Source organism: Pantherophis guttatus, chromosome 1, assembly GCF_059756535.1.
Source record: "Pantherophis guttatus breed Tessera chromosome 1, ASM5975653v1, whole genome shotgun sequence".
NCBI lineage: Eukaryota > Metazoa > Chordata > Lepidosauria > Squamata > Colubridae > Pantherophis > Pantherophis guttatus.
This window is the reverse complement of record NC_142063.1, coordinates 113,301,910-113,312,326: the sequence shown is the minus strand read 5'-3', so window position 1 is coordinate 113,312,326 and position 10,417 is coordinate 113,301,910.

Genomic DNA, 10,417 nt, shown 5'->3' with positions numbered 1-10,417 from the left:
ATACTGTATACAAGCCGTGTTGGTGTCTCTTTCCTCAGTGCAGACTCTTGTAGTGAACTTCTGATAGTTGGGGAAGACGGTGGTTTCTGGTTTAACTTGACAAAGCAACATTTTTTTCACCAATTAATGCTGAGCGTACCTGCACATGCAGGCTGGTTGTTTTTTTGCAGGCTCATTCTATGAAATATTCAAGGAAGTTTATTTTTAAGAAGCTCTCCAAAGATTTTCTGTACTAGTGTGTAACTTTTCATTAAGCCTGCACCATTATGTAATGCAGACTAAATGTTTATGGGCTGTCTGTACAGGAAGTCCTCAACTTACGACCACAATTGAGCCCAAAATTTATGTTTAATGAGACATTTGTTAAGTGAGTTTTACCTCATTTTATGACCTTTCTTGCCCCAATTATTAAGTGAATCACTGTAGTTGGTAAGTTATTACCCGGTTATTAAGTGAATCTGACTTCCCCATTGACTTCGCTTGTCAGAAGGTTGAAAAAGAGGATCACATGACCTTGGGACACAGCAACGGTCATAAGTATGAACCAGTTGCCAAGCATCTGAATTTTGATCACATGATCATGGGGATGCTGCAAAGGTCGTAACTGTGAAAAACGGTCATAAATCACATTTTTCAGTGCCATTGTAACTAAACGAACTGTTGTAAATCGAGGACTACCTGTAATAAAGAAATCTTATCTCTTCAACATATCCCCAAACATATTTACCATCATTTTCACTGCATGGGAAAAAAATGCACTTTCTTTGGAAAAGGTTTTGGACAAGAAGATATGGAAGTGATAAAACATTCTACCATCTTTTGATTTTACAATGCAATATGATATAACCCAGGCAAATGAACAAATCTCAGTAACCTATTTATCCTTTGTGTCTTTGACTTCTATTTTTGCTTATGGATCATTGAAATGTGGATCTTTTGCCTGACCCATTTATTTATTTATTTGGCAATCTAGTGCCCTCCAAATATGTTGTATTGAGATTCTCGCAATTTCCAGCCAACATTGCTGATGGCAACTGATATACAGCCCAACTGGAAGTCTTCAGCTTAGGAAAGGCATATATCAAGCTTTCCAAATGTATTGATAAAAGTCATGTCACCACTTATACTGAACCACAGCATAAATATGCTTTGGCAATACTGCTTTTTTCCTGGGTAAAGAGCTATAGTGGCACAGTGTTTAGAACGCAGTACCGTAGGCTAACTCTGCCCACAGCCTGGAGTTCGATCCTGACGGGGTTCAAGCCTTCCATCCTTACGAGGTCAGTAAAATGACGACCCAGATTGTTGGGGTCAATATTCAGATTCTGTAAACCACTTAGGGCTGTAAAGCACTATGAAGTGGTATATAAATCTACGTGCTATTGCTACTACTGAATAGTATCGTATTGTGATAGCATGCTTATATCCTCACTCATATGTGAGACATGTACCCTGTATGTGAAACACTGAATTTATACTGAACGGTGATGCCCATCCCATTCCAATTCCATCTAATCTCAAGATGTGCAAAATGCATGTATGGCTGTATCATCATTACCTGGGCTGGAAGGACCCAAATGATAGTAAACAGACTCAGTAGAGACAGAATAAAGAGAAGGAATGGGTACAGCAAATTCCAAGAGGGTATCATTTTCTACCAGCTCAAGGCTAGATGGAAAACCCTTCTAGCAGTGGGGAAGACTCTTTGAGCGTTTTTATTCTTCGTCTGGATCAGGGGTCGGCAACCTTAAAACACTCAAAGAGCCACAAAGGTCCTAACCAGAAGCCCCCGTTCAATTCTGGAGCCGATCAGAAGTCCGGTTCCCCCACCATAGAGTCTCCTCCTAGCGCGGCATCCTTTTTCCTCTGCCGACTGGAAGTTGGTTCCCCCACCATAGTCTCCTCCTAGTGTGGCGTCCTTTTTCCTCTACCTGTCCTAACCGAAAGCCCTATCAATTGTGGAGCTGACCAGCAACAGGGAGCCACAGCAGAGGGATGAAAGAGCCACATGCGGCTCCAGAGCCGCTGGTTGCTGACCCTTTGTCTGGATGAAAGAAAATGTGTGTTTTGTGGAAAGAAATATAACTAGTCGCTCTGCCATTCTTTGATGAGCAAAAGGAGACAATCTCTAGTGTGAACTGATTCCACATCCAAAAATGGAGCAGTTGGTGTGATGAAAATTTCAAATGATTAAAAGTTGCCGGCCCATAAACAGCTCATTTATCTTGATGGTACTTTATTTCAAGAAGCTAATGTACGATTCATTCTAGCCATTCATAATTTTGCCTTGGCAAGCCAAAGACATTAATTGTTCTATTGTGTTCATTTCTCAAGCCAGCCTCGTTCATTGTTAAATAACAGCTTCGTTGTCATGGTTGTTATTTTATTAATGTAAATTTTATTTATAGGGTCCTTTAAAAAGTCTGTTACTAGTCATGCCAATGCAAATAGATCATAGCGGTGGTCAAGCCACATTCTTAAGCTTGTTACAATAAAGCAATACATTTTTCTGCAATTTATATTAGAAAATGTACTGTAACCTGCTTATATAGCTGCACCAGCTAATACTTCTGAGCCTTGAAAGCCTAATTTGTCATACAAGCTCCCACAGAAATGATGTTAAGGCGCATAGGCTGCTTCTCACTGCCTGTATCAGAGCTGGTAGCCCCGGGCCAGGCAGCTCAGGTTTTGCTGTTGAGGAGCAAAGATCTCTCTTTAGCAGGAAATTGTTTATTCCATCATCCAAATTCAATCTCTGCTTCTCATTATTCTCCTGACTCTAATGGGACCAGATCTATCTCCAACTGTAGTCAAGTAATCACCAACTGCTGAAGGAACAATTTCAGAATTAATTAACTAGAGGTCAGAGAAAACTTCCAGAAGGTCTTCTTCAAACTTTGCACCAACAAACAAAATAGTAATGCTTTTTTAAAATGCCATCTAGCACTGTTGTAGCCCTTCCAAATACACCACGTGTATACTTTCTTAGAGGCTTTACAAAAACCCTGGAAATAAAATAAATCGGGAAATTTCCTCTATTTCAGGGGAAGATAGGGTGAAAATGAAAATGAGACTCTGGATGCCATTTAGTGAGATCATGGCAGATATGAATTATTAACTGGGGACTTCCAGATTTCTATCTCAGCCTCTAGACTGCTATCTCTCGCACACCAATTCTACTAACAACAGGGGTGTCAAACTCAAGGGCTGCGGGCTGGATCTGGCCTGCAGGGTCCTTAGATCTGGCCTGCGGGGCCACCCTGGAAACAGTGAAGAACCAGCCCATGGTGCCTCTGCCAGCAAAAATGGAGCTCAGGAGGGCTGCCTGTGGTCCTCCTGAGTTTCATTTTCACTGGCAGAGGGTTGCAGGAAACTGCCGCAGCCTAAAATGGAGCTCAGGAGGGCTGCGGATTGCCTTCCTGAGCTCCATTTTTGCTGGCAGAGGGTTGCTGGAGCCTGTTTTTGCTGGCAGAGCGCTTGGGCCACCAAAGGCACCCCTGACACGAGTGACGTTGAGCTGGCCACACCCACTCTGATCACCTGAGGTCAAACACAACCCTGATGCAGCCCTCAATGAAATCAAGTTTGACACCCCTGACTGACAAAAACATAGGATATTTATCTCCCTATAGTATAGGAGATACTATAGGAGTATAGGAGCTTAGGTTCATGCCATTCATAAGTATAGGAGCTTAGGTTCATGCCATTCATAAATCAACTTCATAATCAACAAGTAGTGTTATGATCCCCCAATTTATTAGATACCGTGGTACCTAGTAAATAGGGACATAAGAGAAGTGATATAATACCTAAATGATCCATTATGTAATTTTACTAATTCCATATCGTATTGGCCACTTTAAATGACAATAATGTGGACAACAACAAAAAAATGTTTGGCTTATATTATTGTAAGAATGGAGTAGGATTGGACACATGTCATAGACGGCAACACTTTGGCCAACCTAATAATATGTAACTGTAGTCCCAATCTTATGAAAGCTCTATGTTTCTCTTTAAAAATGGAGTTGTGAGTGAGTGGTAGTCACCAGATAGAAGTTGAGTTTATTCTGCTTGGCAATTACAAGTAGATAGTTTATTTTCACCTATGGACCGAGTTTTGAAGAACATCTTCAATTCATAAATTTCATATATTAAACATTCATGTTCCTCTTATGGATTCATTGATGAGTTTACCATGTCAGGCAATGAAATGTTTGCAAGCAAACAACCAAGCTCAGAGAGGACCAAGAACTCTAGAGTTCAACCCTGAGGATATGTGTATGTGTGTGTATTAATTAGATACAGTAATGAAATTTTAAACAAGCCTTTTCCTAATGTTGGGTTGAGTTTCCAGAGTTCCTAGCCAGCATGCTGGCTGAAATGCTAAATCAAGCTCAACTCTAGTACTCAGATATTTAAGTTCCTCTAATTAGAAACTAACTTAAATCCACATTTGTTTCTTATTAAATAACATTCTCTGTCATTGATAAAAAAAATAGCCAATTTGGTCATTTGAAACTATTATATTCGTCGTGACCTGAAGACTTGGCTGTTCAAACAAATGGGCTGACTATAATTCTGGGTTTTAATATTTTATTATTTATTACTTATTTGGTTTAAGGGGATTTTATTGTTGCATGCTTTTTAACTTGTGTTCGCTGCCCTGAGTCCTTCGGGAGAAAGGCGGCATATAAATACATGAAATAAATAAATAAATAAATAAATAAATAAATACGATTACAATGTGAAATGTCAAAAATACGCATTCCATTTCTAAATGGATTACAGATGCAAGTAGGTAAAACAAAACTGCAATAATAACATGCCAAATATATACATTAAATGACCTCTGTTGTAGGTTTTGTTCTTATTAGGTAAAAGTTAGGCAAACTTTTACCACAAGTCTTTGGTGTGTGTGTCAGGGGTGAAATCCAGCAGGTTCTGACAGGTTCTGGAGAACCAGTAGTGGAAATTTTGAGTAGTTCGGAGAACCAGCAAATACCACCTTTGGCTGGCCCCAGAGTGGGGTGGGAATGGAAATTTTCCAATATCCTTCCCCCAGGAGTGGGGAGGGAATGGGGATTTTGCAGTATCCTTCCCTTCGATGCCCATCAAGTTACGCCTACCAAGCCACACCATGCCCACCAAGCCATGCCCACAGAACCGGTAGTAAAAAAATTTGGGTTTCACCACTGGTGTGTGTGTGTACACACACACACACACGCACACAAATTAGATGTTCATTTGCTAAATGCTGCAATTTCTTATTTGTGTCAATAGTAAGCATCCTCCATCTACATTTGTTCTTTTCTAACATTTTTGAACTTCATTCCTTTCAATCAGCTTTCAGCTTTTAGCTTTTAACCTTGAAAATTCTCTGCATTTAACAGACATTTTATCTTCTCCAGCACTAAATTATTCACTTCACTCCTCTTGTTCTGACTTCTAATTATTTATCTTTGTTAATGATTTCTTGTGTCTTGTAGATGCAGACTTTTTTTTATTGCTTTTATAATCTCTTCTTTCTTTTTCTCCCCTTTCCCTTTCTTCTCCTAGAGCAACATTCTTTGCTTTTTCAGCCAATTCAATTGGCTGAATCTGGGTTTGAAGTTGTTTTCACAATTGACTATTTTATTGCTGGTCATAGACTCACCAAGGATATTCTGTTAAAAGCAATACAATATGATGCAATAAATGCTCTGCTCTACATCAATCCAAAATTAATTTGCAATTAGTAAAGCATGAATTCTGTTGGCTGCAAAGACAAACTCAGCAACTGGCTTGTGTTATCTTCGTGTCTTTGTTTGCATGAAGGAGATTTACATGAAATTAATCTGGCCATTGGGGAATAACTTAATGAAGTATGTTACTACCCATCTTTCTAAAGATGGGTAGAACAACAGAGTACAGCAACACAGGGGTCAGTGATTTGATATTCCCAGACTGACAGAGACAAGTTTCTTTTGAACAGAAGGTTTCTGAAACTTACCCTCCAGGATAGCTGAGGGCAGATATCAAAAGCCTTACTACAGCCTAACTGTAAGCTAGTTATAAAACGCATTGTATTTCACACTGTATGTTACTATTTGCAATTCTGCATCTAGGCTCTCTTAATCTAAGAATTGCCATAGCTTGTTCTTGTTCCATTGTCAATGATGCCTCTGTTACAGCACCCAATATCTGAATTCCATTAGCAATTTGCTAATTCCAGGTGGGTTGGAATTGTGTAACAAAATAAGAAAGGTCCTGGTGAGAGGGGGGGAAGTTCATTTTGTGGAGTTTCTTCTACCTTGAACCTACAAAGATGTTTCCACAAAATCCACCTGGAGCTCCGTTCAGTTTGAGGGAGACTTCATCTGCAAAAAACGTATGCAAATGATATCATCTTAGCAGAAAACTCTGTCATAGTGAGCAGTTGAACTACTTGGCCTGAGGAAGCATTCTGAGGATCTTAACAGTTTGCACATCTTTAAGTTAGGATCACCAAGTGGCAATAAAGAGACAGAGAAAACTCTATGGCATCTCCTAGTGGTTCTCCAGATTTTTGCAAACCAGAATTGGTAGCTCTCATTTTGGTTGGACCTAAGAAACTTTCGTTCATCTATGGCAGTGATGGCTAACCTTTTTGCTGTCGCGTGCCAAAAGTGGGGATCATGTGGGGGGATTGCGCACACGTGTGCCCATACCTATAATTCAATGCACCCTGCGCATGCTCGTGTGACCCCCACTCCCCCACACTCCCCCCACGTTTGGCACGTGATGGCACGGTGGGCCCAGTAGCCCCGTTTTTCACCCTCCCCAGGCTCCAGAGGCTTTCTTGGAGCCTGGGGAGGGGGAAAACAGCCTTCCCTCCCCCCCACGGGACGTCCTCCGGAGGCCGGAATCGGCCCATTTCCCAACTTCAGGTGGGCCTGGAAGGCCTGAAAATTAGCTGGGAGCTGAGTAGGGCAACACTTACATGCCCACAGATATGGCTTCGCGTGCCACCTGTGGCACCCGTGCCATAGGTTCGCCATCACGGATCTATGGATTCCCTTATTATTATTATTATTCTCCCTTGAGGAACAACACTGCTTCCTGATTTCCTCTGATTTTCCCTCCTTCTCTCTCTTTCACAAAAAAAAGTTAATGATCTAGCTTGTACTATATTTTCCAATCACAATTCAGGAGAAATAAGCTATTCGAGGTCAATGGACTTTGACATGCTTCAAGTCGTAGTATGAAAGGCCAACACCTCACAGTGCCTCTCCTCCAACTGGCAAAGTGGGATAGATTCCTAAGGTCAGTAATGGCAAACCTTTTTGGCAATGAGTGTGAAATGTCTGGGCCGCAACCCGGAAGAAGAGCTGCCCAGGGTGCATGCATGCGTCCGAAAATGAACTTCTGATTTCAGCTACTGAACTTCTAGTTTCAGCCGGTTACTCTTCCAGCTTTCTGGGGCGCATGCGCATATGACGATCAGCTGGCTGGCACACATGCTCACGCAGGAAAACAGAAGACCAGCTCTTCTAGTTTCTGGCACTGCCACATGCAAAAAGGCCAGCTGATTGTCGCATGCGCATGTGTGCCAGAAACCTGGAAAAGAAACGGGTGATTCTGCGCGTGCCAGGCGACATCGCTCTGCGTGCCACTTCCGGCACGAGTGCCATAGGTTTGCCATCATGGCTTTAGGTGGAGAAGGGTCCAGTGGATAAACAAGGAAGAGGGCACTGAAGGTTTCAGAATGGGTGGGTGCCAGAGCGTCTACTCAGTCCCTTCCCTCCAGGTTACTCATCTGCCCTCTGGCTGGCCTTTGTAAACAAGAAAGGTGGTAGCAGAACTTCTCATGGCTAACCCTGTAGCCTTTATGTTTTTATTGTATTTAAGACAGTAGGATTAATGTTGTCAGTCAATATTTAATAAATTGGGGGGTGGGGACACTGGGGAATAGCAGAGATACAACTTATTGCTATGCTATAAGAGAGAGGGTGAATATGAGATCTGAACCGCCCTTAGGTTGAAAAATATGCAGATAAGTCTTTCGCTCTGCTTTCTTTGCAGCTGGTTCAGGGAAAAAGCATCTGCTAGAAACAGCAGAAAGGAGGTATGCTAATTTGCTCTGTGTGCTGGGCACTTCCTTAATTTAAGTATTCAGAAATAAATCGCAGCCTGGGCAAACGAAGCCGAAGCTGCCTGAATGTGTGAGCCTATAATATGGCAACTGTATTCATTAAGTGAACATATAGTGCATACCTAGGAGCCCAGGAGCCAGCAAGCATCACTGCCAATCACAGCCAAGGTTGCTGCTGTCGCTGCTGTCACTGCTGTCATTCTGGATGGTTTGATAAGCAAACAGGAAAGGATGCAGCTTTTTACAAAACAGAAAACATTCTAAATTTCTTCACCTGATATTTCAATGTATTTGCCAACTCAGGATTTTGTACAGAAGACTAGTTAGAAATCATGCTTTCAAAACTAATACTAGGGCTCACTGCCTTAGAAGACTGAGGAAAATTCTCAGGGGTGACTCACACCCTGGCCGGCACTTCTTACCCTCCTACCATCAGGAAGGAGATATAGAAGCATAGCCAGCTGCACAAACAGGCTGAAGAACAGTTTTTATCCATGGGCCGTCAGACTCCTGAATGCGAAATAACATCATAACTACGTAGTACTATGGACTTGCAGGGCCGGCGCAATGTGTAACATGTTCACACGGGTGAAATAGGACTGGGTGTTTATTAATATGATTTATTGGGTTAGGGATTTTCTTTCTTCACTGTGAGTTGTATTATGTTGGAGGGGTGCACTGAGGAAGCTCAACCAATCTCATTGTACATATGTTGTGCACTGACAGTAAAGATTTGAAATTCTGAAATTAACACAGATTAAAAAAAACAAGTTAGATAGTATCATTGGCTGGGTTTGTCCATTATGCCAAATATACACATGCACACAAGCACATTCTTTAGCTGAGAATAATTTTGTGAACCCAGCCACTGTGGTTAGGAAAAAGTGGTTTTAGTCTGGTTTATAAACCAGGTTACAACGCACAGCATTGCAATTAGATGGCATCTCTTTGAGTCAAGCTGGATTTCTATTAGCTTCATAAACACGTCCTGTTTCCTTGGTAAATGATGTTATATTGGGTCCAGATCACAATCAGTTTGGTCCTTATTGGGAATCTTCAGGCACAGACATCCTCCATATTAGATGTTTTACATTCAACCCTTTAACAAGGATTTGAATGAGTAGGTCTTGCATTTGATGACTTTACAATGCATTTAGCTTTAGAGCTATCTTGGCTTGGCTGTCAATAGCTTGAGGGTAGGATGTCTTATAGAAACTATACAAGTACACCTTCCTTTTTTTTTTTTATTTGGCTAGGCTCTCCTTCTAGGGAAATTTGTGGGTTTTCTTGGTATTAGTATAGAAATTATTTGCCATTGCCTTTTTCTGGGATATGTGGAATCAAACATAGGACCCAAAGCAAATAATCAAGGCTTACTACAGTGTTTATTAGACAGCACATGCTGATGGGACTCTCTTCGAAGAACACTGAACAAAAGGATGCACTCCTATTCGTACATTTCAAAAAATCAGGAGAGACTAATGCATAAGCAACAGATGATGTAAGCATATATATTCATAGATAGAGGATATCAAGTTACTATAAGTAATGGACCGTTGGTCACTTCCTGTGCCTATTTCCCTTCATAAACCAAAAGGGAGGAATAAAGCAGTAAAACATTAAAACAGGGAGGAAAACGTCTCCATAAATCAAGGGCACGGGGCGCTTTGGGAATTCCAGACACAAAAGAAAAAAGTTTTCATTGCAAATATGGGATTGTTCTAATGAGGCTGTGGCCTTATATCTGTATATATAAACTTGATTTAATTGATTCCATGCATCTAAGAAGTGATTTTCCCCATAGATATTCTACTGATTTCTGAGTCCTGATATTTCCTAGTGGTCTCTCATTCAACTATTGAGGTTAGTTTATCCTCATCATCAGCAGACAATGAGAGTTTGTGATTGAGGTAACAAGGGACTTCCCAATTCACTTTAATGGTATCAACTCTGAACCAACTCAAAGGGATCCCATCTATTGTTAATTTAAGTGAATGAGCAGCTTTCCCCTATCTGCTGACTCCTAGAATTAAAGAGTGAGTTAAAATACTCAGGTTATTGAAGAATTTCCTGACTTCCATGGTATAACGTTTTAGTGGGCCATTTTTAATCCCCTCAGATCTATTTTGACTAACATAATATTTTATCATGAAGCCAGCCTATTGTCTTTAGTTTAACAAACCATAATTTAAGAGGTTACTTGAAACATTGTCACTTTTAAATATGTAATTTCTTTTAATGAATATTTTGTAAAAAAAAAACAAACAAAAAACCCAAAACCCAGCAATATAGAGGTCAGTTGTG